Source organism: Carassius carassius, chromosome 37, assembly GCF_963082965.1.
Source record: "Carassius carassius chromosome 37, fCarCar2.1, whole genome shotgun sequence".
NCBI lineage: Eukaryota > Metazoa > Chordata > Actinopteri > Cypriniformes > Cyprinidae > Carassius > Carassius carassius.
This window is the reverse complement of record NC_081791.1, coordinates 17,888,379-17,907,759: the sequence shown is the minus strand read 5'-3', so window position 1 is coordinate 17,907,759 and position 19,381 is coordinate 17,888,379.

Below are 19,381 nucleotides of genomic sequence, written 5' to 3'. Positions count from 1 at the left end.
CTTTGGTACTCGGTTGCATCGGTTTTCGGATCACCAGTACACTGAACCGAAAACCGTTTCTTTCGGACGCGTCTGATTTGAGAACCGATGAACTGATGATACTGCACATGCGTGTAATTTTTCAAGTATTTGGTTAAACATCGGAAAGTGTGATAAAATAACTATATATATATATATATATATATATATAAATTTTTTTTTTGCATGTTTCTAATCTGTATATTGTAGATTATGTATAGGCCAAAGGGGTTTTCAGGGAAGTTGGACAATAATTAAGACTCTAAAGACTCTATGTTTAATAGGATTAAGGGATGATTTATGAAATATCTGTACTGTATTTATAGTTAATGATGACACATTCACAAATTGAGTTTGTAGTAAACAGAACATGATCACGAGTAGAGCAGCTGATGATACTGAACTGCAGCACGTGCCGGTTAGAGTGGTTCTCGTTCTCGAGTCAAGAACCGGTTGCATCGGTTTTCGGATCATCAGTACACTGAACTGAAAACCGTTTCTTTCGGACGCGTCCGATTCGAGAACCGAGGAGCTGATGATACTGCGCATGCGTGATTCAGCGTGAAGCCAACTGACTCACAGTGCGTCTGAACCGAACTGGTTCTTTTGCTGATTGATTCTGTGCTAATGTTATGAGCGCGGGTAAACCGAGGGCTTGAATGAAGGGCAATCTGGCGAAACGTAAGTTTATTTAATAACAAATACATGGCAATGGATTATGTATAGTAAGTGGATCATGGTTTCTGCGCTGATGACACCTAATTTATTTACTTCAAGACTATATCTTCAAGACTTAAATCCTCATATGCACATTATTGCTGTTACTGTATTTGGGTGCGTTGTTGCAAAACTTAATTGTAAACTTTTCATGATTATGAGGTTTTTAACTGACTGAAGTTATGATTACTGACTTTATATATTTGAATGTTTGATAGACTTGACGCCATTACGTCATCACCAATGAAGTCATTACGTCGAGCGTAAAAGAACCGGTGAACCATTTTTTTTTTCAACCGGTTTATTGAATCGAATCTAATTTCTCATCTCAATTTTATGCTGGTTTTATTGTTACACATGACGTGGACTCGACTGTACTCAGAATATTTTCAGAGTCCAAAATGTTCAAGTCCGTGTCAAGTCCGAGTACAAATTCACCCAAGTGCGTGACCAGTCCGAGTTCATTCAAAATTGGACTCGAGTCCAAGTTCGAGTACCCCAACTCTAGTCTTGAGTCTCTTGACCTTCTGCAAGCCCCGCCTTGTTCACGCAGTGATTGACATGGCGGGAGGGGGCAGACACGTGATCGGCTCGGAATGCATTTTCAATGTGCACATTGAATTTTGCTAAATTCATTGCGGGACATTGAATGAAAATGCAATCGTAAGTGTCTTGACTGTGAGTGTTAATGCAATTAAGAAAAATAGCATTTGAATGATAATTTTGCCACAGTTTTTGCTTGAACATGTTATACATATCTAATCATTTCTGTAATACCTTTTCATTTTAATTTTACAACTTATAAAGCGTTAAAATTAATATTAATTTTACTTATTAAAACTAGTGTGTGAAATGGCAAATGAAAATGATGTAATTTAATTTTAAATTTAATTTTGCACCATACGTTGCACAAATGTATTGGAAAATGTAAATGTAAATACAGAAATGCATTGCCATTTTACATATTGAATTGTCATTTTGCATATTACATTCCAAATTGAATATTGCTACCCATATGCTTCCATACAATTGTTCTACGTGTCTCTGGGAATGAGCGCTCAATATTTTTGTCATTCAAATACACACGATGTTTGCTGTGTTTTCCTCCACGCCGACTCCACAAATAATTACAAATAAACAGCAAGTAAAACATTGAATTAAACATGAAGAAAGAAAAACAGAAATAGTATTTTCTTATAAACAAAACAAAGATTATTGAAGTACGTTTTACAACTTTTTTATTCTAAAGTTTGAATAATATCCTTTAAGGGCAAATTTACACAATGAAAATGTACTAAAAACTAAAATGTTTTTTTTCCTTTGGATTTTTGGAAGGCCAGTATCAGTTTGTAAATAAACACTATGCACCTATAGTTTTAACCTGGGGGCTGTTTCATAAAACAAGTTTACCAAAATAAGCCAGGCTTATTTCAGTTAGTCTGACATATTTTCACTTGATTTGGTTTTATAAAGCAAAATTACCATAGCTCAAGCTCAGTCACTCTGGCAACTTATGCTGGGAAGCTAACCTGGGGTCTCATTTACAACCCGAATTCCGGAAAAGTTGGGACGTTTTTTACATTTTAATAAAATGAAAACTAAAGGAATTTCAAATCACATGAGCCAATATTTTATTCACAATAGAACATAGATAACATAGCAAATGTTTAAACTGAGAAAGTTTACACTTTTATCCACTTAATTAGCTCATTTAAAATTTAATGCCTGCTACAGGTCTCAAAAAAGTTGGCACGGGGGCAACAAATGGCTAAAAAAGCAAGCAGTTTTGAAAAGATTCAGCTGGGAGAACATCTAGTGATTAATTAAGTAAATTGATATCAGGTCCGTAACATGATTAGCTATAAAAGCTTTGTCTTAGAGAAGCAGAGTCTCTCAGAAGTAAAGATGGGTAGAGGCTCTCCAATCTGTGAAAGACTGCGTAAAAAATTGTGGAAAACTTTAAAAACAATGTTCCTCAACGTCAAATTGCAAAGGCTTTGCAAATCTCATCATCTACAGTGCATAACATCATCAAAAGATTCAGAGAAACTGGAGAAATCTCTGTGCGTAAGGGACAAGGCCGGAGACCTTTATTGGATGCCCGTGGTCTTCGGGCTCTCAGACGACACTGCATCACTCATCGGCATGATTGTGTCAATGACATTACTAAATGGGCCCAGGAATACTTTCAGAAACCACTGTCAGTAAACACAATCCGCTGTGCCATCAGCAGATGCCAACTAAAGCTCTATCATGCAAAAAGGAAGCCATATGTGAACATGGTCCAGAAGTGCCGTCGTGTCCTGTGGGCCAAGGCTCATTTAAAATGGACTATTTCAAAGTGGAATAGTGTTTTATGGTCAGACGAGTCCAAATTTGACATTCTTGTTGGAAATCACGGACGCCGTGTCCTCCGGGCTAAAGAGGAGGGAGACCTTCCAGCATGTTATCAGCGTTCAGTTCAAAAGCCAGCATCTCTGATGGTATGGGGGTGCATAAGTGCATACGGTATGGGCAGCTTGCATGTTTTGGAAGGCTCTGTGAATGCTGAAAGGTATATAAAGGTTTTAGAGCAACATATGCTTCCCTCCAAACAACGTCTATTTCAGGGAAGGCCTTGTTTATTTCAGCAGGACAATGCAAAACCACATACTGCAGCTATAACAACAGCATGGCTTCGTCGTAGAAGAGTCCAGGTGCTAACCTGGCCTGCCTGCAGTCCAGATCTTTCACCTATAGAGAACATTTGGCGCATCATTAAACGAAAAATACGTTAAAGACAACCACGAACTCTTCAGCAGCTGGAAATCTATATAAGGCAAGAATGGGACCAAATTCCAACAGCAAAACTCCAGCAACTCATAGCCTCAATGCCCAGACGTCTTCAAACTGTTTTGAAAAGAAAAGGAGATGCTACACCATGGTAAACATGCCCCGTCCCAACTATTTTGAGACCTGTAGCAGAAATCAAAATTGAAATGAGCTCATTTTGTGCATAAAATTGTAAACTTTCTCAGTTTTAAACATTTGCTATGATATCTATGTTCTATTGTGTATAAAATATTGGCTCATGTGATTTGAAAGTCTTTTAGTTTTCATTTTATTAAAATTTAAAAAACGTCCAAACTTTTCCGGAATTCGGGTTGTATAAAACTCTTGTAGATTTCATCCTAAAAGTGTACGTAGACACAAAAGCTAGATTTTGTGTACACACAAAAGTTTTTGCATATGCCAGAACCTGCACAAAAATCCCTTTATAAATTTTGTGCGTAAAGATTGTGCATACGTGCATCTCCACCTCGACTCCTCCCCGAAATAACCATATTTGGAGCTTACAAGCCTTGTTTTGCTATGCATAACCTCATCTGCATATCATTTCCATGCGAAGATTGTGCATACGTGCATCTCCACCTCGACTCCTCCCCGAAATAACCAGATTTGGAGCTTACAATGCCTTGTTTTACTTACATAACCTCATCTGCATATCATTTCCATGCGAAGATTGTGCATACGTGCATCTCCACCTTGACTCCTCCCCGAAATAACCATATTTGGAGCTTAAAACGCCTTGTTTTACTATGCATAACCTCATCTGAATATAATTTCCATGCGTATTCACATGCACGTGACACCATGTTTATAACTGAAACATTAAGTAAATATGAGATGGGAACTATAATGCCATTTGTGGCATACACATTAATTTGTTTTATAATAAATGTTTTATAATAAATATATGAAAATATCCATAAAAACAAAATGGTTTAAAGTTGTTCTCAGATATATTTTAGAATAGAGTTGATCTCATTCTTTTACACTGGCCAGATAGTATTTCAATTGTTTGAAACAATTCAAATCAAATTAAATGTAGGCTATGGGATTTTGCTGATGAACATCTTTTTGCTATTTTTAAACAGATAGGCCCATATTTATTGCAGTGTAAATACAATTGTCTGAGACGGCAAGTCACAAAGTATTTTAAAAAGGAAATGTGCAAATCTTTTTGCTACGGATGTTCTAAGCGGCCATGCATTATAATTTTTTCCTTCTTGTTTTCTCGTTATAACGACTTAATTTTCTCGTTATTTCGTCATAACGAAAGTCGTTTTCTCGTTAGACCTGAATATAACTGATGGGGTGTTGTACACTATTCACTTTACTGTACGCGGAGCTTCCCCGTAATCGCTATAATTTGTGCAGTCTTGTTCATTACTGACATTTAATTGATTCATAAATGTTAAATGCATGAATCAATATGATTATTTTGTGTATTAAGTTCTTGCTAGACGCATGAGTTTCACCAACGCGTTCTGGGTCATAAAATAACTGCTTATCAAAACCAAGGTTGACGTCACTGTTTTCTGTTTGCACCTATATCTTTATTCGTGCTTCTTTGAGGCACATGATTGTTAGTTAATAAGCGGAGATGTTCTGTTTATCTACAGTAGGACGGGATTTAATGATGTAGGCTATTTGTGATGTGCTTCTTTTCCTTATTATTAATCTTTATTGTTAATCATATTGATGATAAATGTGATGTATATGTAAAGTGCATAGGCTAATTTAATTCAGTTTTGTTCTATAATGTTGTAATCGTTTTTTCTGCACACACACATACACTGCACATGAACGCTCTTTTCAAACAGAAGCTTGTAACGCACATGATATCTGTCACAGCATATAATGACTACTAAAAATGACAAATTATATATAATTTTATTTCAAATAAAGGGAAAATCAAAAGTGAGTTTAATCCAAGCAGCTCTAAAAGATCTTAGAATAGTTCTGCATCCTTCTGAACGTTTGGTGTACTGTCTCTGGAAAAATCAACAGTGATTGATCAGCCTTATGTACAGTATTGTAGACGTTATTACCTAGGCGAAGCAAAATTTGCTGAAATACAGGCTACAGTAAGGGCGCCTGCATGGTTGTCCGTCAGATGCCTGTTAAAGTTGAGCTCGTTACTATAGCAACAGTAAAACTCATGTCATTATAACGAGAAAACAAACTTTCGTTATGTCAAGATAACAAGAAAATTAAGTTGTTATAATGAGAAAACGACTTTCGAAAATGTCGAGATAACGAGAAAATTCAGTTGTTATAACGAGAAAACAAGAAGGAAAAAAATTATAATGCATGGCCGCTTAGAATGTCCGTATTCTGCTGATGTAAATGTTGTAGTATTTTTCATTATGTTGATGAGATGCCTTCACACGACATCAACACCTCTGTGCATCTGTGGTTGTACAGTAAGCTATTATCATTGGTCCTATACCGGACAATGGCATGTTCGACCCTAAGTGCACATCACAGATCATTGTTCTCGCTAAAATATTTATCATAACGTAATCTGTATTTTAGTTTAAAGTTAAATTATTGTGCACCTATAGCACTTCTCGCTGTCATTAAAACATAGCATACCACAGGAAAATAATGTAGCATTTTGTTTATAAAATTATGTAATTATGTTTTTTTGTAAAATTATGTAATTTCAATGTTTATCTCCATTAATGCAAGTGGAGTATTTAATGTAAATGTGTCTATCGAAATGAAGAACAGAGTTTAAAATCGTTGTTTAGCCTACATCATTACTTTTCTCACTTCAGGAAAAAGAGTTTGTACGCATGGTCTAGAATTTCCAGACAATGCGTACATATTTATGCCAAGTTTATTTTTAATAAATCACAATATGTGGAAAAATGCCTGCGCATGTTTTTATGCCCATTTTGTGAGTACGCAGTAGTGGTGGGCGATACTGCAAAATTTGGTATCAATCCGATACAAAGTACATATAGGGTCAGTATTGACGATACCGATACGATACTTTTTACTTTGAAAAAAATACTTTTGTTTATAGGGGAGAGCAGTATGTCATTATTTCTGAGATGAATGAATGATCAATTCTTTAGGCATTATTTTTTTATTAATGTATTGAAGTCCACAAAATTATTAGTTATTAGGCACTGTAGAATGAATTCTTTACAGCCTTTTTAAAAATAAAAAAAATAAAGAATAACAAAAATCTCTCCCTTTTTTCTGGTTTTAAAAGCAAATGAAATAAAGTGAAATTATAAAGCATTTTGTAGCTCAGCATTTTCCTTGTCATGTGTTTTTAAGTGTTTGTATACATACATTCGGCATCTAGTCATAGCTGGGGGCGTGGCGAGGGCGGAGTCGGCGTGGGGGAAAACACTGCGAACATCGTGTGTATCTGAATGACAAAATGCACATATTGAGCGCTCATTCCCAGAGACGCGTAGAACAATTTAATCTCTTTTAACTTTAATATTCATATACACAAGTCCATATCAATATTTGATTCATTTTACAGCCCTAAAATAGATGTATTCATTCAAAAATAGCCAAATTCCGTGACGTTCTGCTTTATACAGCAAGTTCTATTTTTGACTGGATTCCGCGATTCAATCGTTTCGCAAACACAGACGGAGTGAATTTATGAATGAAAGTATAAAAGTTCTGACACAAAACTAAGTTGTTACGTGTCCACACGCTTTAAGTGGGTAAACGGGTTTATGTTCGACACTAGGCTAATGCTAGATAGTTTTGCTTAAGGTAGAATGATAAGGCTAATTATATATACATGCCACTTTCTGAAACAACCTTACACAGTTTTGATAGCGTTAATAATGAACACAATGTTAATGTAGCCTGCCTGTGATGAATGCCGACTGCACACACATGCTTAGTCTTGGGATTTCCACAACTTCCCTTGATCATCCTCAACACTTATTGCTTGTAGCCATTTTGTCATCCTTTCCGGTTCTGTATGTTTATTAGGAAGGATGTAGAACTTTTTTTCATAATTTGTTAGTTTATTGGAGGTACAGAAAACGACACAACAATTCTTCGGCATGATTGTCCCGTGTATTTCAATTGGCGCCAACGCAAGGTTTTCCCCCACGGGCTAAATTCACATCACGTGACGGGGCGTTCCCGGGGGCGTTCCCAGACCAACCGTCTGTATCTATAGGTTTGTAGTGTTGCCACAGTATCGAATTCTCTTTTTACACGTATTACAAGTTGCAGTATTATCATTTAGTGCCGTAAAATAGCTCCACACAATGCTTCTCTTGCTCTCGGCCATCCTGATCTCTCATTGCTATCAGCTTCACTCACTCTGTTCACTGCTCCTCGACGCGTTGTGTCAGTGAGTCACGTGACCACACAACAACGAATCACAGCAGAGCAGCAGGAGGGGGAGGAGTAGCACAGTGGGCCAGGATGTGAAAGCAGTGTTTGCTCACGTAGAAGACACGAGCAAAGTATAATGAACGTTGAGGAGAGATATTTAAATTAAAATATCGATTTAATTACAATTGTATCAATCTGATACCAATACCAGTGTTGGTATCGATACTATCGATATTTAGATCGATCCGCCCACCTCTAGTACGCAACGTTTAGAAATGAGACCCCTGGACACCTGCATGACCCCCTGCAAAGCTTTTCTTCAATTGCTTTTGACATTGGGACGTCTTACCTTTTCAACGGCTGGTAAAGGTAGAACTATGTTTTCAGAGGTGTATAAATACCTTTCTTAATGAACCAAAATGTTTTTATTACCTTAGATTGAGCTATTTATATCTACATACACCACGGGTCCCCTTAGATGGAAGTCGCCACCTTGTTTGTACAGTAGCCCTAAACGGACAAACTGCTCTACAGAGCACGTTTCGTCACTTTGTTGTTTTGCGAATATAACACTGACACAATGATGAACAAGTACATTAACACTGTCAATAATATTGATTTATTTAGTAATTAAGTAAATATAATTCCTTGATTTACCTTTGTAAAGAAATCTCATTGCTCTCTGCTCTCTTTACTGACGACATCTTTACCTGTGTCAGCCACCGTAGCTTCTCTGAAAGGAGGGGTGAGCGGGGGACTGAGCCGTTGGTTGCAATTCGCAAACTCACCGCTAGATGCCGCTAAAAATTACACAGTGCACCTTTAAGCTTGAAAACGTACTCCTTGTTCCCAGCAGTGCAGTCGATGAGCTTTTACAGGACTTGCACTTCCTTATGAGTTATGTTTCTCTGCCTGCGTTACATGGCATAGTTTCAGATTGTTGTACCAACCATAATCTTGCTCTTAATGAGGCAGAAATTGTGGAATTGGCCTCTGCAACATGTCTCTAACCCCTTGACAAAATCTATAGGAGATCACGGCCCACTTAGTTCTGTTTTTAAGCAGAAGAAATACTTTAAAGACAAGTTCCAAGTAGTTGAACCAGTGGAGTATGTTTTGAATAAGGACAGCAAACATACCTTCCAATATGTACCATTACTGAAGTCATTGCAGCAGCTCCTTAGCACAGATGGTATCATTGATGATGTACTAGCAAACTGTAGTGCTCACTCAAATGAAACTGCAGAAGAATACAAGATATTTCAAGATGGAGAGGTTATTAATAAGGTTCCTATCTGAAGGGGAATTTAAACTCTTTGTCACTCTTTATATTGATGACTTTGAAGTAATTCAAGTCGTAAAGATAAAGTCGTAATTTTTGTTATTTTTGGACCAAAATGTATTTTCGATGCTTCAACAAATTCTAACGGACCCTCTGATGTCACATGGAGTACTTTGATGATGTTTTTATTACCTTTCTGGACATGGACAGTATACCGTACACACATTTTCAATGGAGGGACAGAAAGCACTCGGACTAAATCTAAAATATTTTAAACTGTGTCCCGAAGAAAGGAGGTCTTACGGGTTTGGAACGACATGAGGGTGAGTCAATAATGACATAAATTTTGGGTGAACTAACACTTTAACACTGGCAAAGAAACACCGGCTGATGATTGCCTATTACTTACACTCATCAACTCTGACTTTGAAGTTTCAGGTGCATCAAGAGTTTGTCTTGAGGTGCTAAGAGATGAGGTATCATTGCCTATCCAGCAGATGTGCCCAAACATAACAGAAGTAAACATGGCTAACAGTGCAGATTGCAAAGGGATCTGCTATAAAACCGGAATGATTTCTTTGAATTAACTGATGGACTGTCTGAATTTGGACAGCTAATTAGGATGTGTGTACTTCAGGATACAGTTATTTTCATAGTCAATAAGTTCTCAGCTTGGTTTAGGGAGCACTACTGGGCTTTTGAATTGCAACCATGTCCAAGTGGTAAAGTGTTCCTGATAACACATGATGCCCTGCCAGAGAAAAACCCACTACATGACTACTTGGGAAGTCGTGGCCTAGTGGTTAGAGAGTTTGAATCCTAACCCTAGGGTTGTGGGTTTGAATATCGTGCCGACAATACCACAACTTAGGTGCCCTTGAGCAAGGCACCAAACCCCCAACTGCTCCCCGGGCGCTGCAGCATAAATGGCTGCCCACTGCTCCGGGTGTGTGTTCACAGTGTGTGTGTGTTCACTGCTCTATATGTGTGCAGTTTGAATGGGTTAAATGCAGAGCACGAATTCCGAGTATGGGTCACCATAGTTGGCTGAATGTCACGTCACTTTTTTTTCTCTTTTTTTTTTTTTTTTTACTTTTTACTTTGTTGGGCCACTCGACTGGTTACATTTAAAAGATATCCTTATATCAAAAGTAGGTGTTGATAAAGAGCTGTTGTGACTAACCCTTCTAAATGTACAATTATCACTAGTATGAGCACCTAACATTAACTTTTCACTTGTGTATATGTGTCTGTATAATGACTTGTTTCAGTGAAGGCATGAACATCTTGTCACTGGCTGTATCTGAAAGTGTATCGTAGTATGGGATACTGAACTGGTGCACACTGTAGTAGCAGGAATTTGGAGGTGTTTGATCACAGTTCACATTTTTTTTATTTAGTCTGAAATGTAAATAAATTAGCAGACGGTATTTGAAACATTTAACACTACTTGACCACAGTAAATACATGTAAGAATTACAGAACATCAGACACTTTGATCTTCTGAGACACTCAAAAGACACACAATGTATTAACATATAGTCATCTGTTCCCACATTTCACTAAGAGGAAGTGCGGGAAACGCCTCTCTCACATATGTTATCAGTTCCTTCTCATCCCCTTCCTTACCCATCCTCTTGGTTTCACTCAGAATGGTCAATAATATAATATTCTGCATTAATTCAAGTGATATTTACAGTCATGTTTGGTGTCATTTGAATTGTCTCAGGGCGACTGGTACAATGGTCTCAATCTTACAAAAGTAGACTAAAAGATAATACAGATCCTAAGAGTCAAGAGATATTTTGATTACTGTAATGGGAGTGCCCTTTCCCAGGGTCCTCCATGTAAATTACCTTCTATTTCCACGGAGTTGTAAAACCACCCAGGTTTGGGACCCGAGTTAATGCAAATTCCAATTGTTAGTTTCTGTCTCCATCTTGGGGGATGTTTGTCTTGGTCTGAGGTTCTTAAGCAAATGTTGCAAAAGGATCAGGGCCTTCTGTAGCCGGAATGAGCCCACGGTATGATGTGTATTCACACACTTCATACTGTGTATTTTGCTAAAAGTCAGGTATGCATCTTTTACTCTTAGATTCATCTTTGAGAATTTGATGTCTTGTATGGATATTGATATCTCTGAATTGGCTATGTAATTAGCATAATACATATTTACCTGACTTATAATTAGGGTGGGCACCGATACCCAGTGCGAATATCAGAACGTATATTTCTTAAATTTTAAGCGATCGATTGAAATATTTGTCCTGGTTCTCCTAAATGTACACAAGAAGCATGGGCATCGCTAAGCTTTTTTAGCGGGGCTATAGCATTTACCTCAATAAACTGTACACAAATTTGCGATCGCCTTAGAGTCAGTCCTCTTAAATTTCATATGAACATGGCAGCAGACCTGTGCCCTCCCCATCTTTCAGTGCGTTCTTCAATCCACAGACAGCGGTGGAGCAGCGCGAGCAGACTCAAACAGAAACAGAGGACACAAGTTGTGTGTTTATCGATAGATTGTTAGAATATCTGTATCTGTGCAGCTCTTTGTCATAAATACAGTTTACAAAAGGTCACGAGGGAGCAATCGGTTTCCCTTCTACTGTTAAGTTTTCGCTCCGTTCAATGCTCATCAAACCACAGCTGTTTCCTCCAGCGAAAATCTAGCCCTTAACACATATGAACTCATACTTGAATCATACTTATTTACATATACTTAATTTAATTATATGTACTTTATACATACAATACTTGTGCATTCAAAAATCTCACTAGATGATTATTAAAATTAATGGCAAAATTAATTTTTGGAAATGTAAACTGATATTTTCTACGGGCACACTACATTGAAATATATAAATAACTTGCTTAAAACCCTTTTTTGGGGTAAATATACTAATGTGCCAAAGACTTTTGCACAGTACTGTACTTTACAAATGACATTGTTGCTACTTTATAAAGAATGACCATACAGTCATTTATAGAACGGATTAAAGACAGTGACAGACAGCACTCATTTTAAATAAATATCAGAGTGATTGACAGAGATACAGTAGAATCATTATGTGTGGTTTTGTATTAAACCACGACCCAGATCATGAAATACATTTATTAGCCTAAGAGTAAGGGAAGCTTGGGAAATGAGAGCATCCAAGGAGTGTGTGAAAGCTATGGATTTATTTGAGATATTTTGTAATGTTCTTTATTGTTATGCATAGTTTTTAGTGGCTCGGTTCTGGCACCGTTTAGGCACCGGTACAGTTTCAAAAGTATCGAAATGGCACCGGTATTGTAAAAAACCTAATCGATACCCAACCCAACTGATAATAAATTGTTACATTTGATTCTATTCTGTTTTACTCTGTAATTATTGGCTCTAGTAGATTACGCTGTATCATTGTTACCGCATTCAAGTTAGTAATGGACTAAAATTCAGTTGAGATGGAGCATAGGGCATACCAACTGTATCTTTAGAGATCCGGTTAACACTTGGTATTAGTTCAAGTGTACTTAAATTGTAAGGGCTTATAGGGAATTTCCATTTAGGTCAGCTGAATGTTGTTAGACCAACCTAAATAGGTTGAGCCTAACCTCTGTTTATTGTTATATTACTCTACCTAAGTGTACATGGGAAACCATGGCATGACCATACCAAAATGACTTTCAGGGAAAGTAATGTTGGTCGTTTGTAGTGGTCATGACCTCTGACTAGAAATAATGTTGCTTTAGTCAAGTGTGTACAAATATATGGGGCTAATTAAAAGTACTTTTAGAATGAGCAAGCATATAGGAGCGGCCGTCTAAAGTATTAGCCAATTACCTCTGTCTAATAACCAAGACTGACAAGAATGTGATCGTAAGATACGCTAAGGCCAAATCAATATCTGTGAGCGACATGAGCACCCGAATGAGAAAATAAATAGAATAATCAAATCTCAGAATAAAAATGATTAGAAATGGTCAAGCAACCAATTTGCCTTTCAAACCAAATTCGAGGTCATATTAAAATGGAGTCAGATTAGATACTAAAATGGAGTCAGATTTGAGTTTAACCTAAATTTAATAACTCTACGCGCTGTAAAGACAGAACAAGTTAACACATGTAATGTATTTAAATACATCTCAGAGCAAATATCAACGAAATGAACATTTTAGCACATTAGCATTAACATTACCTTTAATTTCAATGGTCTGAAGCAAACACTTCTAGCAATAGCAATTTAAGCTATTAATGTGGGCACATCTTTTCCCACAGCAACCTTAGCTTAACTTTCTAACATCTTTGTCACTTGGTGGATCATTTCTAACTTAGGTGTATGGCTCAAAACCTGAGGCTGTTGGCTCAGAGGTTATCCATCCATTTTCTTAACTGCCAATCTCAGCCATCTTTGTGTGAGAGGCAGGGCACACTCTGGACAGATCGCCAGTCCATTACAAGGACAAGTACATTACATCATTCTCACATCTACAAGCTATTTAGAATCTTCAATTAACCTAACTGAATGTCTCTAGAAATAAGAGAGATGTCAGTCCTAATTTTACCTCAAAAATGAAACAACACAAATGGTATTTAAGAGGGCTTATTGTGGGGAGACATTTTTATTTATTTGATTTTTTTTGTGAATAAGGCCCATGTTTGCTTTATGATTTGTTTCATGTTTTTATGAAACAAGTTACTGACTTTCCATAGACACAATGGCTTTATTTAATTATTTATTAGGTTGATGTATTTGCATGATGGCTGCAATTGTCTTTGGTGCCAGTAATGCTGAAAAGCTGACCATGGAATCGGGTATGCCAAAGTCTGTGGAGGATCTTTCAACTGAGATCAAATGTCAGTTTGATATAGAGGGGGACATTAGACTCCAGTACAAGGACAGCGACTTCGATAGATTTTCTTAGCCTTAATCAAATTAGTGATATACAAAACAAGAGTACAGTGAAAGTCATCTCATTGTCAGATGCTTCAGAAGTCAGTCAAGGCTGTTTGAACCAGAGTGGTGAAGACACATCTTCATCCTCTAATGACACAGTAATACTCTCCTCCCCTGACTCAGCAACTCAATCACAGTGGTCTATAGAATTTCAAATACCTACAGTACATTGTAACAATCAGCCCTATCGTCTGAGTCTACACAATTTAAAACAAAGAAGTGTTTAAAATGTTTAATAATTATAATTATCTAGAACACAGCTGCACACAGACTGAATGTAAATATAAGTCTTGGTAAATCCACTCTCCGACAGCAGGTGGCGCTTATGGAAAAGTTCAATTACAGCTGTTTCTCGTATTCTCCGTGGTCAAAACAGCATTGCTTTTAAGAACATTACCCTTAGGTCAGTGGTTCTCAATTCCAGTCCTCTCGACCCCCTGCTCTGCACATTGTATGTCTCTCTTTAACACACCGGACTCAGATAATCAGCTCGTTAGAAGTGAGCTCTGTGCATGAACTGTGTTCCCATTGACATAGTCCCTACACAGTGTTCATCGCTCCCTACTCCCTGAGCAGGGGAAATCTGTTAAAGTTTACTTCACTTCGGAACATTCATTAAGGAATTGTCGCTACGTAACGTCTTCACACACAGACTAGAGTGATATCATATACCTCTGTAAATAAAAACAATTTAAATTCACGTCTGGCACACTTCTATGCACTTTAAATTGAACATATAATTCACTTCAAACTGGAACCATGGTAGAATATCCTGTGATGTCCACTTCACAGGGCACTTGCGTTTGAATAGAACAAACGTCTGAAGCCATAAGAGAAACATACTAAATGTGCAGAGCAGGGGGACGCGAGGACTGGAATTGAGAACCGCTGCTTTAGGTATTACATGGAGCAAAGATTAAATCAATATGCCATCGAATCATTTCTGAAGACAGTCAGAACCTTCAGAGTTACATTCATATACTTAACTCATTCATATATTCATTTGTATAATTCCCTTAGCACTCTTTTAAAACCTCACAGCTTTTCCGGCCTGTTTTCACTCAAAACGAAACTACTCTGAGTGCTTATGCGCACGTGAGACTGTTACTGAAAACTGAGCTTTATTGCTGGACAGTATTTATCACTAGTTGTTCAAATCGTGATAATTTAATATGGTTTTAATTATAATTAAAAGATTAAACGTAATACTAACCATGGGGAATTTTACCATGATTTATCATTAAACCTGTAATCGTTGCATCCATTAAATGTTAAACCTAAACACCCCCTTACAACAGATTAAAAGTGAAACAACTTGTTATTTGTTGTTGTTCATCACCCATTTAGCAACACAGTTGTGGTATAGTAGATCACAATGCGGCTTTGATAAAAGGATGTGGTAAACTTGGGCCACGGAAGTGGGATGACAGAGCTGTAGTGAGAGAGTTACAACAACTCTTTTCACTCCCGTGGACCAGTTCTTTACAGCAATGGTGGCTCGTGGAGCCGCTCAATGAGTAGTCAAGTGGTCAAGTGACCTGTCCAGCTAAGGAAGTGGCCAAAACCCTTCTAAGACCTGCCTGATGACCAGCTAAGACCAGGCTGGTTGACCAGCTAAAACCAGCCAACCAGCTTAGGCTGGTTTTAGCTGGGGGGGTGTTCAGCAAATGCCACAATGAACATCAAGGGTCACAAAAAATGTCTAAATCTAAAAAACAAAAAGGCCTCATTGTTGTTGCATTAGATATAGTAGCCTGTGGCATCTGCAAGCAAATACTAGAACTTTTCTTAGAACTAATTTCCATTTTATGTGACACTTTTGACTTTTTTTAACTACAAGCTAAACTTACTAAAGGGGCGTATTTAGTGAATTGGGGGCCCCAGGCAAATATAGGAATGGGGGCCTATACATTTGCACACATGTACCTAGATCAACCTTGAGGTTGCTTTTTTGTCGTGATGCTTGCTGCTGCACAATGGTGCCACACTGTTGTGTCAAATGTTTCTACAGTAAATTTTTTATGTACATGTTATAATGGGATTCTTTAATTTACATTTACATTTATTCACTTAGCAGACACTTTTATTATTTCATGTGGTAGACCACAAAATAGTAACTGATTTACCATTGAGATAGAAGTTTTAACAAAAATCTAAATAAATTATAAAATGATAAACCTCACAACTGAACCTTTAAACCCTTTTTTAAGAAAAGGGATGAATCGGAAGTATAAATTATTACATCATTTAAATGGATTTATGTGGGTGAATTTTCGCATTGGTCTGAACAAAAACTGCAGACTGGATTATTGAAATACACATTCATTCTCTGCCAGTAGGAGGTGTTTTTGGTTTGTCAGAAATATAGTGCTTTCCCAAGTAATGGCTGTTAACAAAGCAGCTCAGCCCATAAATGACACTTAATCAGGTAAAATGAAATTGCTGTCTAAACTTTTCTGAAGACAATCAGTAGCCTTCCGAGGTTCATTCATATAAAAACTTGAATTAGTAAGAATGAGAAAAGTGTGAAATAAATATAGCCTATATTGACGAGGAAAGTCCACTGATGAATTACCAGCATAAGCCTGCATTTAATTTTAGTCATTTTAACTGTCAATCAATTAAAATATATAATCGCGATTTATCACAGTGTCATTGTTCTGTGTCAAGATGCACACCTGTAACATTTTCTTCTAAGGCATTTTTGTAAAAGTTGCTTAAATATCTTAATTTAACTAAGACCTAGTCCTGGTTTAAGATAAGACCTGTTTGTAAAACCAGGCCTTCAAGTTTTTAATCTAATCAACATGGGCATGGACAAATATGGATGCTTTATGTAATACATTTTTATTATTATTAGTTAAACCATAGTTAACAGAGCATGAAGAGTAGACATATTTCATAGGTCATAGATGTTTTTCAAAGAACTTGTTCATGTACCACATTCTTATAACTTCTCTTTTTTTGCACTGAGCAATTGTATTTCCGCTAGACAGGGCAGCTCACTTCTGAACATGCAAAATATACATTTATTATTTATTATTACATTTGTTTGCCTCTCTGTGCCACATTCTGTATTTTGATAGAGCTAATTTCTAGAAAATGTTTTCACTGATATTTTTGACTCTTTGTTGTCAGACAATGGGATGAATAAGAAATACGACCCATTAAGACTAACCAACTCTCCCTTACGTACGAAAGTTCTAAGCGGCCATGCATTTTCATTTTGTTCCTTCTTGTATTTTCGTTATAATGACTTAATTTTCTTGTTATCTCTACATAATGAAAGTTGTTTTCTCGTTATAACGACTTAGTTTTCTCGTTATCTCAACATCACAAAAGTTGTTCTGTAAGAAGTTTCAAAACTGTGCCAGCAGGTGGCACTACAGACCTGAATATATGCGGACCTTCCTCGTGATCGCTATAATTTGTGCAGTCTTGTTCATTACTGACATTTAATTAATTCATAAATGTTACATGCTTGAAACAGTATGATTATTTAGTGTATTAAGTTCTTGCTAGGCGAGTTTCACCTACGCGTTCTGTGTCATAAATTAACTGTTTATCAAAACCAAGGTTGACGTCACTGTATTCTGGTTGCACCTACAGTATATCTTTATTTGTGCTTCTTTGAGGCACATGATTGTTAGTTAATAAGCGGAGATGTTCTGTTTATCTACAGTAGGACGGGATTTAACGATGTAGGCTATTTTTGGATGTGCCTCTTTTCCTTATTATGAATCTTTATTGTTAATCATATTGATGAGAAATATGATGTATATGTAAAGTGCATAGGCTAATTTAATTCAGTTTCGTTCTATAATGTTGTAATCGTTTTTTTCTGCACACACACATACACTGCACATGAACACTCTTTTCAAACAGAAGCTTGTAACGCACATGATATCTGCCACAGCATATAATGACTGACTACTAAAAATGACAAATATAATTTTATTTAAAATTTTAGCCTGTGTTTGTGGTGTTTGCATTGACCATTTAAACTTGTTAATTACATAAAAAAAAGTTAAGTGTACCGTCTCTGGAAATATCAACAGTGATTGATCCGCCTTTATTTATGTATTGTAAACGTCAGCCTATTAGGCGAAGCAAAATTTGCTGAAATACCGCAGAGTAAGAGCACCCGGTTGTCCATCTGATGCGTGTCAAAGTTGAGTTAGTTACTATAGCAACATTAAAAACTATCATGTCATGATAACGAGTAAACAACTTTCGTTATGTCGAGATAATGAGAAAATGATGTCATTATAACGAGAAAACGACTTTCGTTATGTCGAGATGAGAAAATTAAGTCGTTATAACGAGAAAAGGACTATGGTTTTGTCGAGATAAAGAGAAAATTAGTCGTTATAATGAGAAAACAAGAAGGAAAAAATAATAATGCATGGCCGCTTAGAACTTCTGTACTTACGAGATGTTAATCTGCAAAAGAAATCTTGATTTATAATCATGCCGTCGTCTGATAAAATCAATACAGACAAGATAAAGTCAATAGCATTGCTGTGATTTTGGCTATTCTGCATGTAAAATTAGAGAAGCAACATATCAGTGTTTTAACTGAAAGTGCAGCTCCTTTCAGCCGCTCGCTGAACAGAGCAAACGCAGAGAGAGAACTGTGCGCGCTGACAGAGAGACCTCGCGCTTGTGTGGCAGTCAGCTTCAGATGCAATAATATTTTCATTTGCTAAAAGCAGGATACACAAGAAGCATGTTCAACTCGGACACGCAGATGGTTGTCATGGTAATAAACACTGTAAACAGCAATCTTTCGCGTGTCAGTGCTTAATGCTCATCTCGTATATGAAAAGCATTTTAGGGGGCCCCTTGGCTTTTGGGGCCCAAGACAGTCGCCTACCCTGCTAATGGGTAAGTCCACCCCTGACTTACTATGTTGTAGCATGGATATTTTTCTCCTCATCTTCATCCTTATTGCCTGCTAATTAATTCGGTGGCTTTCGTGGTGCATCAGCTTAAAGGGTTCTCCCAAAAATGATTTATATTTTTCCTTTCTCTTTGGAGCGTTGCACACTCTTGGTGCATGAAGATCTGTAAAGTTGCAAAGACTTAAGTCTCAAATCCAAAGACATATCCTTTATAAAAGTTAAATGTCAACCACACCCTCCTAAGGATCATTCTAACACGCCCCCACATCTCTACGTCACTATGTGGGAAGATTTGCATAACACCGGTGAAATGTTCATACAAAGAAAGAAGGCGTAACTTTTATTTTCGCTGTTGCTGTCGTCGCCGT